Source organism: Balaenoptera physalus, assembly GCF_965194825.1.
Source record: "Balaenoptera physalus genome assembly, chromosome: 3".
NCBI classification, from domain to species: domain Eukaryota; kingdom Metazoa; phylum Chordata; class Mammalia; order Artiodactyla; family Balaenopteridae; genus Balaenoptera; species Balaenoptera physalus.
Window position 1 is genome coordinate 115,295,528 of NC_138890.1, and position 14,500 is coordinate 115,310,027.

At 44.7% G+C, this 14,500-nt stretch overlaps 1 protein-coding gene and 1 long non-coding RNA gene across 2 annotated transcripts in view; both read left to right on the forward strand.

Annotated features, from left to right (window-relative positions):
* Nucleotides 1-14,500, forward strand: part of LOC309659055 — a 430,937-nt gene that overhangs the window by 377,557 nt on the left and 38,880 nt on the right. The window lies entirely within an intron of this gene.
* The window catches only part of ARSB (arylsulfatase B), a 200,537-nt gene that overhangs the window by 147,157 nt on the left and 38,880 nt on the right, over nt 1-14,500 (forward strand). The gene's annotated exons all lie outside the window — the stretch shown is intronic.

The window sequence follows — 14,500 nt, forward strand, 5'->3', positions numbered from 1 at the left end:
GTGCGCGGGCCGCTCACTATCGTGGCCTCTCTTGTTGCGGAGCACAGGCTCCAGACGCGCAGGCTCAGTAGTTGTGGCTCACGGGCCTAGCTGCTCCGCGGCATGTGGGATCCTCCCGGACCAGGGCTCGAACCCGTGTCCCCTGCATTAGCAGGCAGACTCTCAACCACTGCGCCACCAGGGAAGCCCGAAATGTCTGTTTTTAAAAGGCTTGTGATTAGGTTAGGCTGCCCAGATAATCTTCCTATCTTGAGGTCACTGATTTGTAACCTTCATCACATCTGCAGAGTACCTTTTGCCATGTAAGTCGCATAATCACAGGAGTAACACCGGGGAGTGAAGGTCATGGGGCTGAGAATTCAGCCAACCACAGCTGCCCAGCGTGTGGTTCCATCTGACCTTGAAATAACACCTGGAGATCCAGGGCCTAGGGCCCCAAAAACCCGTGACTGAGGGTGGTGGTGGGGGATGGTGAGCGACACAAGGAAGGAAATATCCTCCAGGAGCCAAACAGAGAAGGACTTTTGGAGGCAGAATCAGAGGAGGAATTCAGCTCCTTTCATCAGTAAGCATTTTTGCTGAGAAGTTTCTTTGCGAGGCACTGTTAAGCATTAGAATAATGAAGGAGAATGTGGGGTCCCTGCCATTTAGGAGTCCACAGGCTAGTGAGATTCTGAGATATCTCCTAGACTGGATATGCTGTCCTGATCAAATTTGTACCCTGAGAAATCTACATATCTTCAGGAAAGTACTTTTATATATTTTACAGACCTGCCTGAGTACCTTCTGCTATTGCAGCCACCACCAACTTTCTACTCTAGGGGGTAACTCAGGCCCTGAGAAGCAGGGACTTCAGAACCAAGGTTGTGGTTCTGAAAGGGGCCTCAAGGCCTCAGGGGGCTCCAGCAGAAATGGCAGCAGAGGCAGGGACCAGAAGCTTCACATTATAGGGAAAGGGCCTTCATGGAGAAGAACGGGTCCTAGGAGGCTACCTTGCTCAGATCAACCATAAACTACCAAAGATGGATCATTCCCTATATTATTTCAAACCATCTCCAGAGATAAGAATTCCTCAGTCTCCTTCATAAGGCTAAAGTTCTTTACCTTTTCCCAACCTGTAAACTCTTTTCCCTTTGTTCATTCCTCTGTGGAAATAAAAAGCAAGTGCTGGGACTTCCCTAGCAGTCCAGTGGTTAAGACGCTGTGCTTCCACTGCAGGGGGCACAGGTTCGATCCCTGGGTCGGGGAACTAAGATCCCACATGCCGCGCAGCTTGGCCAAATTAAAAAAAAAAAAAAAAAAAAGCAAGTGCTTCACGCTAGTTTCACAATAATATGTTACATGCAGCTTTCTTCTGAGCACTCAAATGAATAATGTTTGGAACTTTCCTTATTACTTAATAGCATCTGGACCTGAGCAAAAAGAGTAAAGTCAGGTAAAAATGGAGCTCTAGAGAAGCTCTCTTCAGGAAAATGTGGGAACAAGGATAGTAGGCTCAGATGCTTTCCTTCCCCTTTTTTGACAGGCTGCCATGCACAGTTTCTCAGGTTGCTAACTGCACAAGGGCACAACCTGTCCTCCATCTGCCAAGTTATGCTTCCTGGCACAGAAAGGGTGTCTTGTTCTAATTTGAATAACGTACTCTGTAAACTTGTAGAGCCCTGTTCTTTGCACCTGCTCTCTCCTTATCTTGAGCTTGTGAGTCACAGTGAAATGGGTGAAAAGTAATCAATCTCTTGGACAAAAAGCAGGGAAGGAGCATTGGAGACAAGAAGGAAAGCCAAGGAAAAAATTCTTGGGGAAAGCTAGTAGGGAAAGGCAAAGAGGGGAAAGGGAGGTGACCATAAGACCTCCTAATTAAAAGTTTAGGAAACATGGTTTGCCCTGTTCAGCAACCATAATACTAGAAAATAAGCATTTTCTTTAAAATAACACTTCATGTTCAGTCAACTTCATGAAAAGATAATTGCGTTGTGATTAAGCTTATAGACATAAAATTAAGCCTAATGCCTTTTAATTTCACACTTTTTTTGTTTGGTTTGTCTGTTTGCTTTTGCTGTTGTTGTTTTGGTTTGGTTTGGTTTAGTATGGGGTTTTGGGGTGCCTTTGTATATTCAACAGATATTTCTTGGTACTGATTATGTTCAGAGCACTCTCCTAGTTCTTATATGTAGTCCTTGTATATAGTGGTCCTCAATCTTTAGAGTGCATAAAACTCACCTGGGCAGCATGTTAAAAATGCAGCTTCCTGGGCCCTCTCTCCATATAGCTGCAGGATCTCTGAAGCTATGGTGTGGTCAAACACTCAGGCAGTTCTAGTGATACAAGGATAACACTGAGAAAGGTTGCTGTAGGGATGGAAAGAGTATAACCCAGAGTTCCCTGTCTGCAAAGAGCATGTAATGAGTCAGGGAAATAAAATGTAGATATATTTCAGTGGATGCTGAAGAGCTAGATGAGTAATAGAGAAGACAGATAATAGTGAGATGTTATATGGGGAGAAGAAGAATATTCCTAAGTAGAGTTCTCAGGAGACTTCAGAAAAGAGATTGGATTTCAACTGGACTTTTAAAAGAAGGGAGAAGCCATTTCAGGTGGGGAAAACAGATGAATAAAGGCACTGCGATTTCATGCAGTGACAGACAGCTCAAAGCAACTTGAACTGGTATCTACTCATTGCATCACTGGTGATCCCTCTTGAACCACAACCTCATTCTTCTTCCTTATGAGGTTGCTTTTAAGAATCCTTCATAAGAGGTTGCATGTGTACATCTAAAGAGAGATTAATCAGAATAAAGACTCAGACATAGAGAATGGACTTGAGGACACGGGGTGCGGGGAAGGGGAAGCTGGGACGAAGTGAGAGAGTAGCATTGACATATATACACTACCAAATGTAAAATAGATAGCTAGTGGGAAGCAGCCACATAGCACAGGGAAATCAGCTCGGTGCTTTGTGACCACCTAGAGGGGTGGGATAGAGAGGGTGGGAGGGAGTCGCAAGAGGGAGGAGATATGGGGATATATGTATACATATAGCTGATTCACTTTGTTTTACAGCAGAAACTAATACAACATTGTAAAGCAATTAAGCTCCAATAAAGATGTTTTAAAAAAAAAAAAGAGAGATTAATCAGTGTTTAAATATATGCATGAGTTATGTATAATTACAGCCTGATTTGTTTAAGTGTCTCTAATGTTGAAAAACAATATGGATTCCAAATGGCATCTGATTATTAAATTCAGATGCCAGAGCCTTTCATTAAAAATGAACTTTTTAAAAAAAAAAAAAAAAATGAACTTTTTATTCCGTGTATTTCGTTTGTTCTTTATATGTTCCTTCGGAAGTGGCAGGCCAACAGACATCTCAAACTATACTGCCAATCAGTGAAATAAAGGAAGTGGTCACACAATTAGATGTGAAGACACGCTATCAACCTTTTGCAATGTGGAGACTGTTTATTCATACAACCCATATTTGGAGTTCATTCTTTTTAAATGGATTTAAAAATCCCAAGTGTTTTTACTGAAGAGTGTTTGATACTTGTGTTTTATAATTCTTTCTCACTCAAGTAATTTTTTTTTTTTTTTAAAGTAGAGGGAGGGCTTCCCTGGTGGCGCAGTGGTTGAGGGTCTGCCTGCCAGTGCAGGGGACACGGGTTCGCGCCCTGGTCTGGGAGGATCCCACATGCCGCGGAGCGACTGGGCCCGTGAGCCACAATTGCTGAGCCTGCGTGTCTGGAGCCTGTGCTCCGCAACAAGAGAGGCCGCAATAGTGAGAGGCCCGCGCACCGCGATGAAGAGTGGCCCCCGCTTGCCACGGCTGGAGAAAGCCCTCGCACAGAAACGAAGACCCAACACAGCCATAAATAAATAAATAAATAAATAAATAAATAAAATATTAAAAAATAAATAAATAAAGTAGAGGGAAAGATTTTTTATTTATTTATTTATTTATTTTTGGCTGTGTTGGGTCTTCGTTTCGTGCGAGGGCTTTCTCTAGTTGCGGCAAGCAGGGGCCACTCTTCATCATGGTCAAGTAATTTTGAATATCAGAACACAATTTCAGAAAATATATTTAGTAAAATCAGAAGGAAATGAAGAGCGCTCTCTCTTTTGCTGATACTCACAATAAACACAAAATGAGAAAAGTAGGTATTTGTACAGTATTGCATGACTATTATTTAGAGTACAAATCATTGCTGTGGCTTTTTTAAAGTGATAAATAAATGTTGTGTGGCTTCTGCTAGAGACTGTATCTAAAGTTTCATATGTATAACTGCATGAATAGAAAAACTATTAGTGGAAATACATTTATTTATTCTTTAGATATACACTCATAATTTGTAAACTTTTTTTTATCACCATCATCAATTATTATATTCATTTGTGCCCAGGACAATTCTGAGCCTTAGCTGCAGCTAATGCTATGTTGTGTGAGTGATATTTTGTGTGTGTGTGTATTTGAAAAAAACTGTTCCTGTGACTTTGCTTCTAGAATGTGACCATATCAAATATTTGGGATTACTTTAATCATATTAGCATTAATTTCTACCAAATTGATCTTGACTGTTATATTGCCATTCCCAATCTAGTACATATATATGTGTATGCATATATGTGTGTGTGTATATATATATATATATTTTTTTTTTTTTTTTAAACACGTAGATCATATTTGAAGTTTCCTTGAACAGCTTTCCCAGCCTGGTTTCACATTGGTTGTTCATTAAGGAGTTGGTCTGCTCTCTCTTCTCCTCCTCACTATAAATACTTTTCTACTTTTCTCTCAGGCCAGGTGGGCGCCCCCCAGAACACTATGCTTTCCTTCCTGGCTTGGTGCCTGTGCTCTTGTTTGTGATTCTTCTGTGCACTTCCCAGGACCTAGCAGACAGCAGAGCACTTGTCTACTGCTCTGTAAATTCTGACACATACCTCGAGTGGGGCAGCCTTTGAGCCCTTTCCTATCTCCAAATTGATGAGCTTGTGGATCCCAATATGTAGACACACACGCATAGGCCCCTGGTGTACTCTTTCCTGCTCACAAGGATGTGGCACTTTTTCTAATTGCTTGAACAGTTAAGTGGATCTCAATTCACATCTTCCGGGCAGTACTTGGCCAAAACTTCTGAATGTTTAATCTCCGGTGCAGGTTTAGTTCAGTTGGCTGATATCCTTCCAGTTTAAAAAAAAATTGTGGATGAAGTGTGAATACACTGTTAGGTTTTTCATATGCATTAATTACTATTTTCCAGATATTAAGTTTCTGCTTTTTATATTGCGTTTTTAGGGACATAGTATGGTCAAGATTCTGTACTCATTGCTTCACACAATATGCAGTTCCTGAGATAACTATATAATTCCGAACGTTGATACACCCATAAGAGAGTTTGCTTTTCCTTCTCACACATCTGTTTTGCTTTATGCAAGAGAAATTTCTCATGCCAGAATGACTTTCAGTGGATATAGGCAATCTGCTTTATGTTGAGCCTCTGCAATTCACAGATGCAAATGTTTAAAAAGCAGTGAAGTTAACATAGTTATTTCTTCATCTGAAACGTCCCCAGTCACTACTTTTGTCCTTTAAAAAAATCTTATTGTGTTATAAATCCATTGTGTGTAATTCTTATAGCCTTGCCTCATAATTCTCTTATAAGAACTGAATTAACTCTTTAGTGGCCTCCTAGGATGAATTTCAAGGTCCCACTAGTTTATATTACTAGTTTCACCGTGTCTTCTTGGTAGAACTTGGGTTCTTAGGGAGGGAATAAGGGATGCAGTTTCATTACCCAGAATAGAATCCCACTAACCAAAAGAGCCACCCCCTAAAAGTTTAGCCTTATCAATGTGTGCCCTCCATTATTAAATCAACAAATATGAATACCCGTTGCCTCACTCTGCGAGGAAGTGTGGGCAAGGCAAAAATATATGGATGCCAACCTCAGGAAATGTGCAGTCTAGCTGGACAGATGAAACCTAAAATAACAATGGCTGGCAGCGCATGCTAAGTGTCAACTATCCTTCTGCTTCTGTGCTCTTGCTGCCCCGTAAGAAGGGAGAGCCCTCAGCTTATCACACCCACAGATCCAGACACTTGCTCCAAACCTTAAATTGAACCTGACCCTTCAGGACCTGAATTTTCCACAGAAATTTACCTGACTTTTCTTGTATTGCTAAGTTGTTATTATGGTATAAAGCCATCTGCATAGCAAGAAGTTTAAGTACATTAACAGTAGGTCAAAGATTCAAAGCCTTTGAGAGCTTGAGAGAAATCCAACCACGATCATTTTCTGGTGCAGTGGAACATGGGAGGGTTTGGTGGTTGAAAGTTCCTGAAACTCTCAAAGCACAGGAAGGCCGAGTACAGATCCTGGTTGAAGATGTTTAACTAATGGAGTCCCTGGTGGCCCTGACCGTTTGCAGAAGGAAGCTCTGTGTTTTCTGAAAATGCGTCCTCAATAAAAGCTTAAAAGCCATTCATTCCATGCTAATTACAGTTGCGTGATTGAAGGTACAGCTCTGTTGGTGTCTAGAATTAGAACAGCAGAGTGCGTCCCCCAGAACATGAGCTCACGTGGCAAAAACAGACAAAATCCACCCCCGCCCCCGCCAAACTGACTGTCGGCAGAAATCTGGGTCTGCTTTCTGAAATGGAATGTAGGTTTCCAAATTCTGTAGACAATCTCTTTCCAAAGCAAATGAGAAACAAATAACTCACAGGCACCCACTTCATTTTTCAGTTCAAAGCAAGGAGAGTTTTCACTATACTGTTTCTGTCTTTTCACAACTGAGTTCTCCCCAGAATCCTTGTACCAATGGTACTAGAAATTCATGGGATCAGAGATCTGGTTTGGGACATAAATGGGATCACTTCCATTCTTATTTCCCCTCCTGTCCTGACTTCCTGTATAGCAGGCTCTGTCTGCATCTGTCTCCAAAAGAGAAATAACTGTCCTACTCTGAGCACTTGAAGGACAGACAGGTTAACATTCATTCTGCCTCAGTAGGGAGATCTGCAAGGGCTGGGGGCAATGAGGCATAGGGCTGACAGGAAGTTGGAGAAGTGAATAGAGATTAGGAGGGCAAGTTTGCTAAGGGTAAGCTGGGGTGCAGCGCCTTTTCTTCTGGGATAGCAGATGGACTACTGTCTGCCTAATCCAGGGGTCGAGGAGAAAGCTCGCCATGCTGCATCACTAGACTGAGGTTTCTCAGTGGAGGGAGGGGGATAGGCCAGAGATGAACCCTGCTTTTACAGTCTACATCTTCTGCCAACATTCAGCCGCACCGATTCCTCTCTGAGACCGGCGGTCCCCGGATCAGCTGGAATCACAGAACCAGGCAAGTGGGCCTGGAGCTTAAGAAGTACGTCGATGGGATGTGGTTCAGGGCCAGGCCTACAGGCCTGCTGTGGGCAGAGCAAGGCAGGCCCCAGGTCTCATGGGCAGGTTACCAGGACATGGTTATCAGAGCAGGAGCCCAGGGCTGAAAGCCTACAGGCAGCAAGTGTGGCTAAATGCTTTGTCCCAAACAGCTGCAGGGTTGCGCCTGCCTGGTGTCAGGCCTGGTTTGGGGCTCTGGCCTGCCTCAGCCTGACCGCAGCATGGATCTCGCAGCTGCAGCTGAAGGGCAACAAGTGCTGCTGACTCTGGAGCTGAGCCAGACCTGACAGCCCCTACCCTCCTCCCCAGACATGCTCCAGATCATCTGTGTCCTTGTTTGTTCCTCACTTGTTCCAGCTCCTCCATGGGACCGGCCCTCGGTGTAGACACGCGAGAGAGTCACCCACAGTATGTGCCGAAAGGTCTGTCACCAGATGCTTCTCCTGCTGGCTGGAGGTGGGCCTGAAATCCTCTCCATAAGAGTTGCTTGCCTGGTTAGCACTGCTCAGTGAGACCCCAGTGCTGCTGCAGAATAGAGCTGGGCTCATGTCCACACTGTGGAGGCCCTGCCCGGGTGAGGCCCAGCCACGGGGTCCAGCCCCATTTCCTGACCCTCCCTCCCACTGCTCAGCAATGCCGTGTTCCTCCTGTCCCCCCCAAATACGCCACATGCTTTCCTGCCTCTGCGCTTTTCCTCATGCTTTTCCTTTTGCCTTGACTGCCCTTTCTTGCCTTCCTCTGCCTGGTAAAATCTGGCTAATCCTTCAGTTCAGACGTAACCTTCCTCGGTAAAGCTTTCCCAGGCAGCACCACCACCTCCTTTCCTGGCAGAATTAAGTCCTAATTGCTCCTTCCTCCACGACCACTCAGCACCTCTAGCCCATCATGGCAGGCTAATTCATGTATATTTTTTGTTAGATGCCAAACCTCTCAAAGACAGGGACCTGAATGTCTGTCCATTCATCCTTGTGTCCCCTCCCAGCACATTGCTTGTAATTTACACAGTCTTATTGCAAATCCATTTGTAATTTACCTGGAACATAGTTTGTAATTTACACATCTTATTACAAATCTGTTACTTAAGATGGACACCTTTAGCACTCATTAACATTTTAGCTCTTGACTAGTTAAGAAAGTCAAAAGGAGGGCAAGTGGAATAGCTAATATTTATGCCTTTCTACGTGCTGCCCCCCATCACTCCACATCCAACAGAAGTGTCAGCCAGGACATCAGCCCCAGCAGGGAGGGACTGGACAAGGGGGCCAGAGTCCGTCCAGTGACACTGCAAACAGGACGGAGGTGTCAGCTGATTGAGTACTGAGCTGTCCTGAAGGCGGAGTGAGATTGGTCCCTGGTGGCCTTCCAAAGTATTTGGCTTTCTGAAGCTGCCTGTGGCTCCGGAAATCAGGGAAGTGCTTGAATGGGAGTGCTCCTCTGTGCTGGGGGATGTAAATGCAACATGAAATGAATTTCCCTCCACCCAGTACAGGATGTGCTCTGCGAGCATGTACCCCGTGCCAGCTACGCACACAAGGATGTGCGCTAGGATGGTGTCCTCCCGGCCACCCTGGAGGTGATGCAGGCCTCATCAGAAAAGTGTTGTAAAAACCATGTGGATATACGTGGAATCTAGAAAAACGGTATAGATGATCTTATTTGCAAAGCAGAAATAGAGACACAGACGTAGAGAACAAACGTATGGACATCAAGGGGGGAAAAAGGGGGGGAGGGGTGAATTGGGAGATTGGGATTGACATAGATACACTATTGATACTATGTGTATCAATGAGAACTAATGAGAACCTACTGTATAGCTCAAGGCACTCTACTCAGTGCTCTGTGGTGACCTAAATGGGAAGGAAATCCAAAAAAGAGGGGATATATGTGTACGTATAGCTGATTCACTTTGCTGTACACTAGAAATTAACACATTTTAAAGCAACTATACTCCAATAAAAATTTTTAAAAATTAATTACTTAAAAAAAACACACAGAGTCAGACATTTGAACGCTAATTGGATATCTTAGTCCATTCAGGCTGCTATAACAAAATACCACAGCCTGGGTGGCTTATAAACAACAGAAATTTATTTTCCACAGTTCTAGAGGCTCGGAAGTCCAAGTTCAAGGTATTAACGGGGTCACAGCCTGGTGAGGGCCCACTTCCTGATTCACAGCCATGACTTCTCCCTGTGCCCTACAAGGTGAAAGGAGAAGGGATATCTCTGGAGCCTCTTTTATGAGGGCACTAATCCCATTCATGAAGGCTCCACCCTCATGACTTAAGCACCTCCCAAAGGCCCCGCTTCCTAATACCGTCATCTTTGGGGGTTAGGATCTCAATGTACGAATTTCGAAAAGACATAAAGATTCAGACCGCAGTACTGGATATGTGAAGCTATTAGAGAATTACTGTTAATGTTCTAGGAAACATTGCTCATCTCTGCCCATTAAATCACTATTAATGTGATGATGGTATTACAATTATGTTTTTTTGAAGAAACCTTGTCTTTTAGAAATATATACTGAAATATTTACAGGCGAATTTTATGATGGCTGGGATTTCCTTTGACACAATGTGGGGAGGAGGGGGAAGCAGGTAAAGGTGGAAGAAGATTGGCCACAGGCAGATAATTGCTGGAGTTGGGTACCCTGGTGCTTGTTATACTAGTCAGTTTACTCTTGTGTGTGTTTGAAATTTTTCATAATAAGATGTTTTTTAAGTATGTAGGAGAAAAGGTGGAAATAAGTTTATTTTGTTCTCATCCCCTCAATTCTTGGATTCACTTTATTATGTTTCTTTGCCTTGTGCAAGATCACCTCTGAAGATTAGGGAAGAGGACCCAAATTACTGGCTTCTCCGCCCCTCCAGCACCTTCTTGAAAGGCCTTTCCTCAGGTTTCTCAAATATGTGTAAGGCCTTGTAAAGAAGACTCATCTCCTCCCATTGTTCAGGTGGGGTTGGGGACAGCCCTGAGTTCTGGACAGCAGATCTGTGCCCAGAGCGCTGGGCTTTGCCTCCTGCTGGGATGAAGCACTTACCTCTCCCCAGAGGTAATGGGAGAGATGCCTCTTTGATGACAGGTTATTGAAGAGAAAGTGCCACTTCATGTGCCTGTGTCCCAGGGGAGCTGGCAAGGGCACCTTTTAAAAGAAAGACAGCTTCATGGGGCTAACTCTGCTTGGAAGCCAACTGATGAAGATGTGTTATCTGATAGAGCCTGGGGACCACCAGCCACTTAGGAACAGACAGTGTGGCGGGCAGGCTCAGCCCTGAATTATTTAATCTCTCAAACGTTTCCAATTTATCTCCCTCCACAGACTGGATGCTCTGAAGTCCATTAGCTTAATGTTCTCCAGAATAGATTTTCACTGGTCTCATTTCCACCACCCTCTTGTTTCTAAAACAACCCCCCCCCCTTTGCACGTGCACACACACACATACACACACACACACACTTCACCTTGGGATGCTCTATGCTCACGCTATGGTCCTCAACCACTTCCCAGCTCCCTGGCCCAGCTTTCCTCCTATGCAGCCCACAGACATAGTTGCAAGGGAGCTGAGAAAGACTAGCTCATTCAGGGTGACAAGGAGTGGAGGAGTAAACATGGCAAGTGTGCACCAACTGGTGGAGTCTTCGATGGAATCATGTAAGACTTAAGAGTTTGGGGGCATGTCCCCGTTTGAGTTAACATCTTGTCTAGCTTCCTGCCCATGTTCCACTTTCTAGTGGTGTGACTTGGAGGAAGCTGCCAAAGCCATATTCACATTCCAGATGCCATAAGAACTGTGGTTGAGCATGAGTACAGTGGACAACCAAGTTGGGATCCAGGAGAAGCCGAGAGTCGAGAATAATGAGACAAATCTAACAGGCTGGAATGCGATCTGGGTAAATGTAAAGAGCTGTTCTTGGGGCCTTTTGCAAAGAGCAGGGTGAGAAGGAATCTCTGGCTGGGAACTTAATATGAGGCAATGGAATGATGGGGCTGCACAGACCCACAAACACATTTTTTAAAATCCAGTTGCGTGGATAATTGAGATCGAAAGCATCGAAACCATAACATGTCCAGAAGGGCCAATCCAGATACTATGTTTTATTTCCTGTAAGTTCTGGAGGGAGCCATCACAATAAACATTAACTGTTAGTAGGAAAGGTGTGATTATTTCTGTGATGGTGCCTGATGCTGTGTGTTGCATGCAGAAGTTGGTCCATAAAGATCTTTCCTATTGACATCCTCGTGGCATCCTTCAAGTATCAAATTGTTATGCGTGTCAGGGGGCGCTGTGACTCTGTTGTTGTTTTTCATTTCCTCTGAGTGGTGGTTAGTTTTGTTGCTGTTGTTGTTGTCTGCTTTAAGTTCCTAAGTTACACAGAGGGTGGCAGAAAGGATGGGGCCAGAGTAGATTTTATAATAATAATAACGATCACAATGAAGGCCACCATATCTTCCGTCTATTTGGTGCCATGCACTGGCTCAGCACTTTGCAGTCATTGGCCCCTTTAATCCTCACAGAAACCCCAGGAAGATAGGTGGTGGTGTTATTCCTATTTTATAGAGAAGTGAGCCTTAGAAGAGTTAAGTCATTTGCCCATGCTGCACAGCTGGAAGGGGTCAGAGCTGGATTTGAGGTTCTGTTATTGCCGGAATCCAGGGTCTTCCTGCCTTTCCAGGGCTGCCCTTTGGACAGCCTGAAGGGACTGTTCCTTGATGTATTCCTTGCGGGGCTCGGTGCTTTGGTGAGTGCCTCGGGCATCCTTTCTGGGTGTGGGCGTATACCAGAGCCTCGGAGCTGGCGGTGCTCTGGCAGTGATAACCAAAACTTGGAACGTTGCTTCAAGTGGACATGCCAGCTCGCCCCACCGTTTTCCTGATCAGAGGACAAAGCAGTGTTGAGCATATATTTATCCTCACTTATTATCATTCCCTCCCTTTCCTGTTTGCTTTTCTAGTCAAGGTCAGAAAGAGAGTTTTGCTTTCTCAGAAATAGTTCTTACTGCCATGGAAAAGAGAAGACAAGTTTGCATTTGCCTATTCCTTCTGCAGTGGAAGATAGATAGAAGGAAAATAATTAGAAATAAAATTAATGAATGGAAACAAAAGGACATATTTCTTCCTAATCACTTCATTTTGTTCTCCTTCTAGTCTTATTAAATCTTCATCACGTAGCCGGTATAAAATCACATATCCGGTATAAAAGTGTAGGTTCTAACAATGGAATACTAGCTGCCTATGGGCTTCGCTGGCGTAATTCTGCTCTGACATGTAGCTGAAATGTCAGATTCCCACCACAGATAAGGGGCAAATAAAGAAAGTAACTCGGCGTACAGGTAAACCTGATATGACTCTAGGATTCAATCTGATGCTTTGGTTACACGATCCAGTGATCATTAGGAAAAAGCTTTGGTGTTTTCAACTGTCCGTTTGAAATGTGATTTATAATTTAGTTGGGGTTTCACTCTCCAGCGTACATCCCTTTGAGTAAATCGGTGAGGAACTTCCCGTTTCTAAGAAACCGTGTCTGTGTGTTGTTCTCACAAAGCCCTGGCAGCCAATGCTGAGACCCCACTAGTGGTCCCTGGCCAGGAGATACAGGAATGTTGCAGGGAAGTATCAGTCACTCAGCAAATATTTATGGGGCTCTTACTGAGCTAAGTCCTAGTAATTTGAAAGGAACTTGAAGGTCTAGTCCCTGCCCTCAAATGGTCTTGATTTTATGAGACTTGACAGGGACCTCTGAGGACACAGGAACACCTGGCCACATTGTCCTGATGCCCCACGAGTGCACAGCTGTGGGGACTGCCGCCCATGATCAGGGAGCCTTGTGAGTGAGTGGGGAGGTGGGAGATAGGCCGACAACTGTAGCCAACCCCATGGGGACAGACGGGCCATCCCCACTGGGCCATCAGCAGCTGTGAAAGTAAGGACCGCCCACTTTATCTCCTCTCCAGGGCCCACTCTGAAAGCACTTGGGTAATTACAGCTTCCATTTCTGCCTTTGGTTGTGAGTTTTAGTGTATTAATTATCTGCCACGGCAAGAGATTTCCCCTGATCCCTGTGAACTGTCGCCCTTGTCCTCCCAGTGGCTGTTGCACCCTGCTTGTGAAGTCAGAATAGTTCCATGGCTTCTGTTTCTTCTGTGTCACGTGAAAATCAGGCAGTTTCCAACCTTCCTCTCCTCTCTAACTTACCCTCTCCCTTTTTCCTCTGGAGAAGCTTATGTGATTGCATCAACCAAATTCTCTAACCTCAGTGGCAGGTGGGTTTGGAGGAGGTGGCCAGGCATGGAGAAGAATGAAGTCATTTTGAAAAAAATTCACCAGACCTAGGGGGAAATACTCTTTTTCTCTCCATTTCACAGTTTGGTTACATCTGTGTGAGCACTGACGAATCCTGAGAGAGAATCTCTCCCCTGGTGTTTCTGTTTCTTTTGGCAGGAGTCTAGCTCTACATATATCTTAGGTGAGCTCCTTGAAGCTAAGGGGCTTTTCTTTTCTATTCTCAAAGCATTAATGGCTAAAGAGTCTTAGAGCCATTCGGGCACTCTGCTTGTACCCTTGACTCACCAGGACTGCCAGGCAGCCTGTCTGATTCTGCCAGCCGCCTTCAAGTGCGGGGTAGGGCCACTGAAACAAGCAACAGGCCCTTTGCTAGACATAGAGCTCCTGGCCTGCAAGGAATAGCATTGGAGCATAGCTCCCTGCACCTAGTAGATGCTCAATAAATAATCACTGAATGGAATAAAACCAGTTCCTGGTATGGCACCAGGTTTAGAGTAAATGCTCAATAAATGTTTGTTGAAATATGAATAAATTACAGTGTTTCATGGAGGAAGAATTCCAGTCTTCATAGAGCTTGCCTCATTTGAACCTCTGAAAAGGACTCAGGCTGGATAAAATAGGAAAGCATCCAAGCCCTCCAGCCAAGGAGACCAGCACTGTTTCTGTGGGAACTTAGATGCCCTGACCTCACGGAAGCTTGCAAGAGTGGAGCAGACCTGGAGTGGTGCAAATCCGGGGGCTTCCTCTGCCCGCTTTGGCATTCTTAGCAGCAGCTCATGCTTTGCTGTGCCAGGTCCCAGCTTCAGCAGCTTGAACAGCCCAGTAATTATCTCCTG